The sequence below is a fragment of the Phaseolus vulgaris genome, chromosome 4 (genome assembly GCF_000499845.2).
Source record: "Phaseolus vulgaris cultivar G19833 chromosome 4, P. vulgaris v2.0, whole genome shotgun sequence".
NCBI lineage: Eukaryota > Viridiplantae > Streptophyta > Magnoliopsida > Fabales > Fabaceae > Phaseolus > Phaseolus vulgaris.
In genome coordinates this window covers 20,462,576-20,472,582 of record NC_023756.2, presented here as the reverse complement: position 1 = coordinate 20,472,582, position 10,007 = coordinate 20,462,576, and the positions used below count along the sequence as shown (strand labels likewise).

The 10,007-nt window shown below is 30.5% G+C and overlaps 1 long non-coding RNA gene across 1 annotated transcript; it reads left to right on the top strand.

Moving 5' to 3' along the window:
• Positions 1-8,942: 8,942 nt before the first annotated feature.
• On the top strand, positions 8,943-9,752 carry LOC137836463 (uncharacterized). The gene is made up of 2 exons (XR_011085291.1): positions 8,943-9,174; positions 9,387-9,752. It is a non-coding gene; the product is annotated as an uncharacterized lncRNA (long non-coding RNA).
• The last annotated feature ends 255 nt before the right edge of the window (positions 9,753-10,007 follow it).

The window sequence follows — 10,007 nt, the reverse complement described above, 5'->3', positions numbered from 1 at the left end:
TGCTAAAAAATCATGCACTTTCTTATTCACAACAACTTACAAATGATTAAACACATCATAGTATAATATAGAATTTATTCTTTATTTGGATAATATTCCAAACAATCATAAGGGAGTAAAATAAAATAAACCAACTTATTTTCATAAACCAAGTCTTTGTCTAGTGAATTTGGAGAAAAATATTACAACAAAAAAAAACTCAATTTGTTTTTTATTTTCTTATTATACAAAAGTTTATTTCAAAGTCTTAATATATATACTCTTTCCAAGTTCATATTTCAAAAAAAAAAATATTACTTTTGAAAAAAAAAACATTTTTTCATATGGGTCCATATTTAAAGTAATTTTTTTCCTATTTTTACAATTAAATATATGAAAACTCAATTTTAGATTAAATTTGATAGAAATTTGGACACACACTCATTAAATATGCATATGCTAACTTACATTTTCAAGGAAGATCTTGACCACTCATAGGTAGGGCAGGGCCATGGTGGCTAAACACAATCACATATTGAAGTGCTTAGTTTGTTAAGAAAATAATATATAAGAAAGGAGGTTAAAGTGAAAGTGAGAAAATGACAAAGCCAAAAAAGAAAATTTCCATAATTATGTAAGAGGGTACCATGCATAATTGTCCTTCCTTAATGATTAAAGGTTGATGAAATCAATGTAAGAAATGGGTGTGAAGATGTGAGGTAATTTGTAGAATGTACAAAATTAGTAGGCTATACCTTTAAGGGTAGCCAAAGGGATGTTCATTATCGCCGGATTGATAGGAAGAAGAAGATTGAATGCTAGTTATTTTCCAAATTGGTGTTGACCATTTAAGCCATGAAAGGGACATTGAACCACTACCAATCTAACACAACTTCTTCAATCTCTATTGGTTGTGTTGTGTTGTGTTACATCTCTTATGTGCCCCACAGGGCCAGTTGTCACCACATTCCAAAGCTTTTGCTATGCATAAAAAGAAGAAAATGGTTAAAATGAGGGAACTTAGTTTAAGAGTATAAACCAAGGAAAGGGTGTTGCCATGGAACAAAACGTGGTTTTGGCTTCTTTTCTACGCCCAAAATTTGTTTCTTCAAACATGGCTACTCGTTTATCTTCCCATAGTTAATGAGGCGTGCCAAATGCACTATGCCTTAACCAGAATATAGATAGTTCTCACCAACCAGTTGAATATTTTGGCAGCGTGCAATAAGGTGTTTGCCCTAAAATATTCAAATTTGCCACTATGCTTCCATAACTATGCATTGAGCCTCATCAAGAGTTTAAACCAAGAAAATTCAGAAAATGGAAGCATATCTTCAACCCTTTCATTGCCTTAGGTTTTTGTGTTTCACATTTAAACCATTACTTGCATCATCAACGGAAAAACAAAAACATGGCATTTATAGAATTCTGAAACATTTTAATAATAATAATATTAAGATTTTAAGTGTGAGTTTGGTTCGATATTAAGTAGAATAAGAATAAATAAGATAAATAGATGTTGGAGATCCCACATCGACTAGAGATGATGAAAATATTTCATAGTATATAAGTGCTTGCAAACTTTATCCCATGAGTTGGTTAATAGACTTTGTATAAAATAAAATGAATTATAAATGTGGTTTTTTAATGTTTTTTTTATTGGAGATGATATTTTAGTTTTTTATATATATTTATAATTTATTGATGTTAAACTATCACAAGAACCTAAAAAATAGATTTTGATTTGGTCTTACTTAAAAACAAGTACTAAATCAAACCTATTACTTATCATACATACATTTTAAAAATTGATGTAAAAGTCTAACGTGGCCTACTACATTTAAAAGTCTCTTTTTGTTGCAAAATCTTTACAAAGTTAGAAGACTTATTAGCCTAAATAGTTTAATAATTGGTATTATAAAAAAAAGTCAGTGTCTAATTTTTTCTTTATATATATATATATATATCAATTTGTGATGTATATTTTTTTAAGTAGTTGGGAAAAAGTGAGACTTACGCATGAGTTTATTCTTGAGAGCATGTTGCACTGCAAATTTTTTCAATTTGCCCCACTTGTGATAGTAGATTTACATTAACTTTTGTTAACTTATATTTGAGATTTCTTAAATTCAAATTATGAATTTAAATTTAATCTAAGAAAATTGTTTTTGAAGATATACGTTTTGTTTACAAAACTGCTAAGCAGATAATGTCAAAAAAAATTATTAAGTCTAGATATATTATCTTAGAATATTAATATTCTAACAATTCATTTGAGGATCTTAAATGGATCTCACTTGTATATATAACTCATTTCTATTTAAGAAGTTCATAATTCTTCGAATCCAACAACTTAAAAAAAGTGTTATTATATGAATTCCACCTATAACATCTCACATCCTTACATTTTATTTTATTTTATTACAATTGTCTTATTTATAAAATAATTAAGTTTAAAAACAAGAAATGTCTTTTTAGAAAACATAGTTAATATCCATAAATTAGATTTTTTTTAAATTGATAATATATCGTTAAATTTAACCAAGAATTTAATTACTTTAGATTCATTGGATGAAAATAAATAAAAGAGAAACTTAAACGTCTGGGAGCAAAAAAAACTAGATGAGATAAAACTTTTAAAAGAATACAAAAGAAATTTAATAGAGAACAAATAAGAAAAAATTATGTGAAAAAAATTTCACAAGGTAAAAATCGAATTATAAAACAATGGTGAGCGATTTTATTACTTTTAATTTGTTCCTTTTTTAATTATTTCTTAAAGAAATATCTATGAAATTGTATAAATATATTAGGTTTAAATAAATTATTATTATACTTACATTAACATACACTTCAAAAAAAAATTAAATTTATTCACAACTTTTTACCCAAGAATCTAAATAAGTATGTAAATTCAGCATTACTTTGATGGGAAAAACGCACGCGGAAGCAACACACACAATCACGAATCAACTGCAGAAAAATAAACGACACAAGATTTAACGTGGTTCGGTCGCCAATTGCAACCTACATCCACACGGGCAACTATTAAGTTTTCATTTTATCCTGTTGCACACCAATTACAAGTACAATGATATCTTTAAATAGAGATTATAAAAGGGACACAATGATTAAGCTCACCCACTAAACATGGTGCCTAGTCAGCCCAATCCAATTGGTCATGACTTCATACCCAACAATCTCCCACTTGAAGTCACGGAACAATGTTCACTTGCGCTTCAACTGTGTACATGGTGTCTTGTCAGCCCAACCTAATTGGTCTTGACTTCATACCCAACAATCTCCCACTTGAAGTCACGGAACAATGTTCACCTACGCTTCAACTGTGTACATGTACTTCTGTAATCTGTCGACGAAACTCAATGTTCCACCTCTAGTTGCCACCAACCTTCTTAATCATTTTGAAGACTTCATTAAAACTCCCCTGAGTTTCAACACGTCAGACACTGACCCGTTCTCTGTTCCTACCGACTCCCACTTACAGGAACTGCCGGATCATGAAATAACCTGAGAACAAACACTCTCCATATTCAACAAAAAAATTTATGGAGAAGTTTCAACTGCTGGAATACTGGTTCTCCTAACCCACTGTCGTCTAGGAACCTTAGCCGAAGCACAACCCGTGCTCCTACTGCCACAAGTACCTCTAACTGGTCTACCTGAACCTTTCCATGCTCGTTCATCCTGAATCTGACCTGTGACTCTGAGTTTCTCTCTTGTAAAGACAACCCTCTTCTGCCCACGAGATTATGTGAACTAGACTTTGTTTATCTTCTGAACTGGGATGGTCACTCCATCAGACACGATAATCCGACTATATACAACGAACCTCTCTTTCTTCTGCAGGCCATGACAAGATTTCCCTTGACGACCTTCCACTACTGATTTCCGAACTTCACTTCATGTCCCCGTTCGTCCAACTGCCTAACAGAAATCAAACTTTTCGTCAAGCTTGGAACAACTCTGATATCCTTCAAAGTACAGAAACCAACTGGTGTCTTCAACACTATGTCACCCATGCCCGTAACATCAAGAGTTTTGTTGTCCCCTAGTCTTACCTTTCCAAAGTTTTCAATAACTAGATTCTCCAATGTTTCAGAATCCATGACCCAGGAATCCACATTGTTATCCGCACAACAAACTAAAAGGTCCTCGTCCGCGAAGTCTTCTGCAATGTTGACTTATTTATCATTTGGGCATTGATTCCTGAAAGGCCCCATCTCCTTGAAGTTCCAACATGTTACACTTGAGCAATCCCAAGTCTTTGACTGACTCCTTCTTTTGTTCTTGCTCCCACTATCTCTCATATTTTTCTTACCTCTGATGACATATAGCGATTCACTAGATAATTCCCCATAACTCCTTCTTCGGACATCCTCGCCAAGAATGAGATCACGAATCTTTTCAAAAGTGAATCCATCGGATCCCGCTGAACTGGTAACTGTTGTAACCCGTTCCGGACCAACTGTCAGGCTAAGACAATAACGGTAGTAAAGCTTGAATTTCATCATCGAACTTAATGCCCACTGACATAAGTCGGGCTAAGATCGAATTCGTTTTATTGATGTGCTCAGTAACTGAACTAGCAAATCCTCAATTTGCATTTTCCACCAACTGAAATTTGTACCATCAAATTTTCAATTCGGAACTTCCCTTATTCTGCCATCTCAAATGACTGGACGAGATACTCGGTACAACTAATTTCAGATATTGGCAATCTTTTTTTTTTAAATCAAGAACACAAAAATTGCACCACCCAAAATCACTCACCAACAAACCTAGTTGAAGTCCCCATGCACTGGCGCTCCGCACCACCACCGCCGCTGGTCACCGCTGTTGTGAAGCAGATATGGGAGACTCCTCCTCGCACCGCTGTGAAACCCTAAGCCTTGGGACGTTGTTGCAGCCCCCACGAAACCCTAGCTTTGGGATGTTGTTGCCGTCTCTGCGAAACCCTAGATTTGGGACGTTGCTGCCGCCCATGCGAAACCCTAGTTTTGGGACGCCACTGCAGCCACAATTTTCACGTCTCGTCGATTAATTTCTGCTGATCGGATCTCTAGTGTGTAAACGAACCAAAGCTCTTGATACCATTTGATGGGAAAAACGCGCGCGGAAGCAACACACACAATCACGAATCAACTGCACAAAAATAAACGACACAAGATTTAATGTGGTTCGGTCGCCAACTGTAACCTACATCCACACGGGCAACTATTAGATTTTCATTCTATCCTGTTGCACACCAATTACAAGTACAATGATCTCTTTAAATAGAGATTATAAAATGGACACAATGATTAAGTCCACCCACTAAACATGGTGCTTAGTCAGCCCAACCCAATTGGTCCTGACTTCATACCCAACAATCTCCCACTTGAAGCCACGGAACAATGTTCACCTGCGTTTCAATTGTGTACATGGTGTCTTGTTAGCCCAACCCAATTGGTCTTGACTTCATACCCAACATACTTATGAATTATTTGAAAGTAAATTTTGTATTTATTTATGGATTATTACCCACGAATTTGAATTTGTAAGTAAATCAACATTACTTACAAATTATTATCAATTTATCTTTATCCGTAGGTACATTTTGTATTATCCAAAAATATTACCCATAAACCTATATTATTAGATAAATTCAATATTATTACTAATACTAATATTTTTCTTAATATTTTTAATAATATTAATAGATATTTTAATTTATATTATTATTATAATAATTAATATTAAAAATATTAACAATACTAAAAATAAATAATATTAACAATATTAATAATATTAAAAATATTAAAATATTAACAATATTAAAAATATTAATAATATTAACAATCTTAATAGTATTAATAATTTTAATAATATTAACCATAAATAATATTAAAATATTTTTACAATATTAACAATTATAAATAATAATCATAAATAATAATTGTAATTTATTTATAAATATTAATCGTAAATAATAATAAAAGATAAAAATGACAATAAAAAAATTAAAAGAAGTGTATGCGGAATTATCAACAGTTTTATCCACGAACTACCGATTCGAGTAAGTAAGTGAGTATTAATTATGATCCGAAGTTGGTGAATAATGACTGAAGTTGATAAATATTACTTATGAATTGAAGTTGGTTAGTATTATCTACAAATTGAAGTTGGTAAATATTCATTTTATTAATATTATAATATTAATAAAATATTATTACTATTAATAATATAAATAATATTAGTACTATTAATAATATTAGATACGATATTAATTTAAAAGATAGTTTATAAATTTTATTAATAATAAAAACCAATTTAGATATTAATAATTTTTGTAGTTTTTAAAAGAATATATAATTTAATCAATTTAATCAATTTAATATTTTTATTTTTACAATTGATTTTTATTTAATGAGTTTTGATAGTGTATACTTTTAAGTAACTCTAATTTGACTAAATAAAATTGTTTTGTAATTTTTTTTAAAGCTTTGAACTATGTTAGATGTTGTGTAAGGATTATTATATTATTGTATGTCTATCCTTAGGTAATTATACTTGGTGTTACAAATTTCTTTTATGGTACTACTTTTATCATTTCTTATATTTGCTAATCAAATATAAATAAATGAATGCTAGTATAAATACCATGTTAGAAAAACATGCCAAGTAGATTAGTTGCTTTATATAAAACCTTACTTCATTTCTTTCATTTATCATTGTCGTAGTGAAACCTTTCTTCATGTTTTGCCAATGCTTCTAGATAACTCTATATTTAATTTAAAACTTGTGATGGATCTAACTCATAAATTATTGAAAAATTTACCCGACCTTCTTTCTTTTAAACAATCAAGTATCTTTAGAAATTCATACAATAAAAAAAGTTATGGATGCAAGTTATCAAAGAAAATAATAATGACACCCCTTAAATTTTGAATAACATTAACTACACAGAAGGGATATGAATGCTGTGCTTGTAAACTTTGAAAATATGTTTGCAAACTTTTGAAGAAATATTTAAAAGATGATCCCAAAAGGATAAAATCATATTAAGTAGAGAAGAGGTGATCATACAAAAGCTTTTTTATTAGTTGCATGTTAACATAAGCTCATGTTTAGTATCAAAGAAATTTTTTCACACCAAAAATCATGATCCTAAAAATCACGGATATTATAGAAATAAAACATTAGCTGTAATTTTTACTAAAGATTTTATTACCATATTAAATTATTTAATAAGAGCAACATAGTATTTATTTCATTGTGATTGCTAAATTATTACATCCTCGTTGTAAGGGTGACAATGACCTAACCTAACCCACTTATGAGTTTGAATTTGAAAATATTTTTTATGTAATTCAAAATACTAAAAGATTATGTTGGTCGTTAAACCAATTTTGTCTTAATATTATCTTGAAAATATAACTTGGTTCATTTAATAAAGTACATTTTGTACAATATGATAATGTATTTATAGTAAATTTGTAAATTTTAAAATATCACTTTATAAATACAAATTAATTTATTTTGTTTATATTTTTCTACAGTTTAACTATACATAATGTAAAATTGACATATTGAACTAGGTTGACTTAGTTTTGTCCCACTCAATTTGAGTCTTAACTAAATCATATCTATATTAAAATAAGACGGATCAATAAAATGTTTTAGGTAGCCTAAGAATAATGACAAATCCAATCTTTACTCACTTATATGTCATGCAAATACTTTTATAGAAACTTAACCAAAAAATCTATTTCTCTGATTTCTGAAAAACAGAAAACTTCCCTTTATAACTTTTTTTAATCTCTTGATCATCAAAAAATTCCACTAACCAAACACAAATTATGACAAGTACTTTTTTTTCAACCATTTTCAGGCCTACAACTATACAAGGTTTGTTTACATAAATTTAACTCACAGAGTGAGTGAGATATGAAAGTTAAGCACAGTTATAAAAACTTTGTTAAGCAAAGGGTATGAAACTTAAAGAGTTTTTTTGTATGATTATAGAGTTAAGATTAAGATCTAGAAAGATTGTTCAAGTAGTCTCAAAATGATCCATTACTACGGCATTTTTGTAAATAGAGATATAAATTTATAAAAGTGAGATTAAAGTTCATAACACTAATTTAATTAACCGACTAGAGTTAGTTCAATTAAAAATTAAAACCTACATGATTAAAAATTAATCTAGAAATTAGGAAAAACAAAGTAGATAAGTTTGTCTTTGTGAAAAAGGCCCAGTTACTTCCATAGGCCCACCATCCATTAGGGTGGAGCCCTTAAGATTTAGGTCATCCCTTGGCAATTGCTTCCTGCACCACATCACTGCACCCGATTCCAGCAAAAAAGACGAAACTGTCCTTAAAAAAATAGGTGCATATAAAAATACCTTCCAAACTGCCTTTTTCGAAATATGTGTTCTGGATTTTTTTTTCCTAAACGAAATTTTATATTATGGATTTTTTTATCCGGAATGGGCTTTTCATTTTTGTTTCTGGATTTTCATTTTCAAAACACAATAATCTCTCTTTCAGATTTTTTTTTTCTGGAATGTATTATTTTCATTTCTGAATTTTTTTTGTCCGAAATAGAATTTTAATTTTTGTTTCTGGATTTTTATTTCCGAAACTCAATAACCACTTCCAGATTTATTTTTCCGGAATATATTATTTTCAATTCTGGATTTTTATTTCTGAAATAAAGGGCATTTTTGGAAATTAAAAAAATATGTTGGGTGCAGGTTAAAAATGATTGGGTGTAGGAAGCATTTGCCTCATCCCTTCCCCTCCCTATTGTGTGTGCCTAAAAACACTTAGAATTTTTCTTCCTGCACCCTATTTTTGAACCTGCACCTCTCTTCACGGAAATGACGGAAATGCACTCAAGGGTTTATAATTTAAAATAGACTTTTTTTTTCTTTTCTCCTTCCTTATCTTCCTCGGTTGCACTGTTCCATTTGCATTGTAGTTGGGCTTTTTCTCTCCTTCACTTATGTTTTGGTTATCCTCTTCTATTTGGTTGTTGTTTTTAATTTATTTTCGGTTGGGTTCCGTTGGTGATTAACACCATTGTCATACAAGAACACCGTTGAAGAGTTGCAGGTGCGGTATATTTTTTTAATTTCCAGAAAGGTTGATATGGAAGAGTACCAAATTATGAATTTCAGAATAGGAGGAGGTATGACTTTAGTTGATGACTTTCTAAATAAGCTTTTTAGAGCATATTTTTTCTAGAAACAATTTTTCAGAACAATTTTCTAGAATATATTTGTGGAAAGCTTATTCTGAAAAAACCATTTCAGAAAGTTGTCTTGGAAAGTTTATTTTAGAAAGTTTTTGTGTATGATTATGTTTAGCTATTAAATATTAATTTTGTTCATATATATGTAGAGAAACATGACGAGAATTAGAGGAGGAGGAGGTTCTCAGACCGCTCTTGTATGTCCCACTGTGTCTCTGTTAGATGGTGGTAATAAAATTGTTGAAAAGGATGAAGGTGAAAAAAATGTGGTAGTTGAGGAAGCCCTTGTAGTGGAGGATAAAGCCTATCCTAAAGGGCCAATGGATAAGTCATTGCTTACTAGTTATGAAGACCATGTGGCTAGATAAGTATGGAATGGAATGGTAAGTAATAATGTTGGCATACATGGTAAGTAATAATGTTGGCATACATGTAGTGGAATTAATGTGTTATTTCTTAAACTCCAATTCTCAAATGAAATTTATTAGCTATTATAGGATTGTGGTGAGCTGAAATTGGTGTCTCATGGCAGAAAAGTGAATAAGTTAAAATGTTGGTATACATGCATTGAAATTAATGTTTTATTTCTTATACTTCAATTCTCAAATGAAATTCATTAGCTATTGTAGGATTGTGGTGAGCTGAAATTGGTGTCTCATGGCAGAAAAATAAATAAGTTATAATGTTGACATATATATGCATTGAAATTAATGTGTTATTTCTTAGACTCCAATTCTCAAATGAAATTCATTAGCTATTGTAGGATCGCG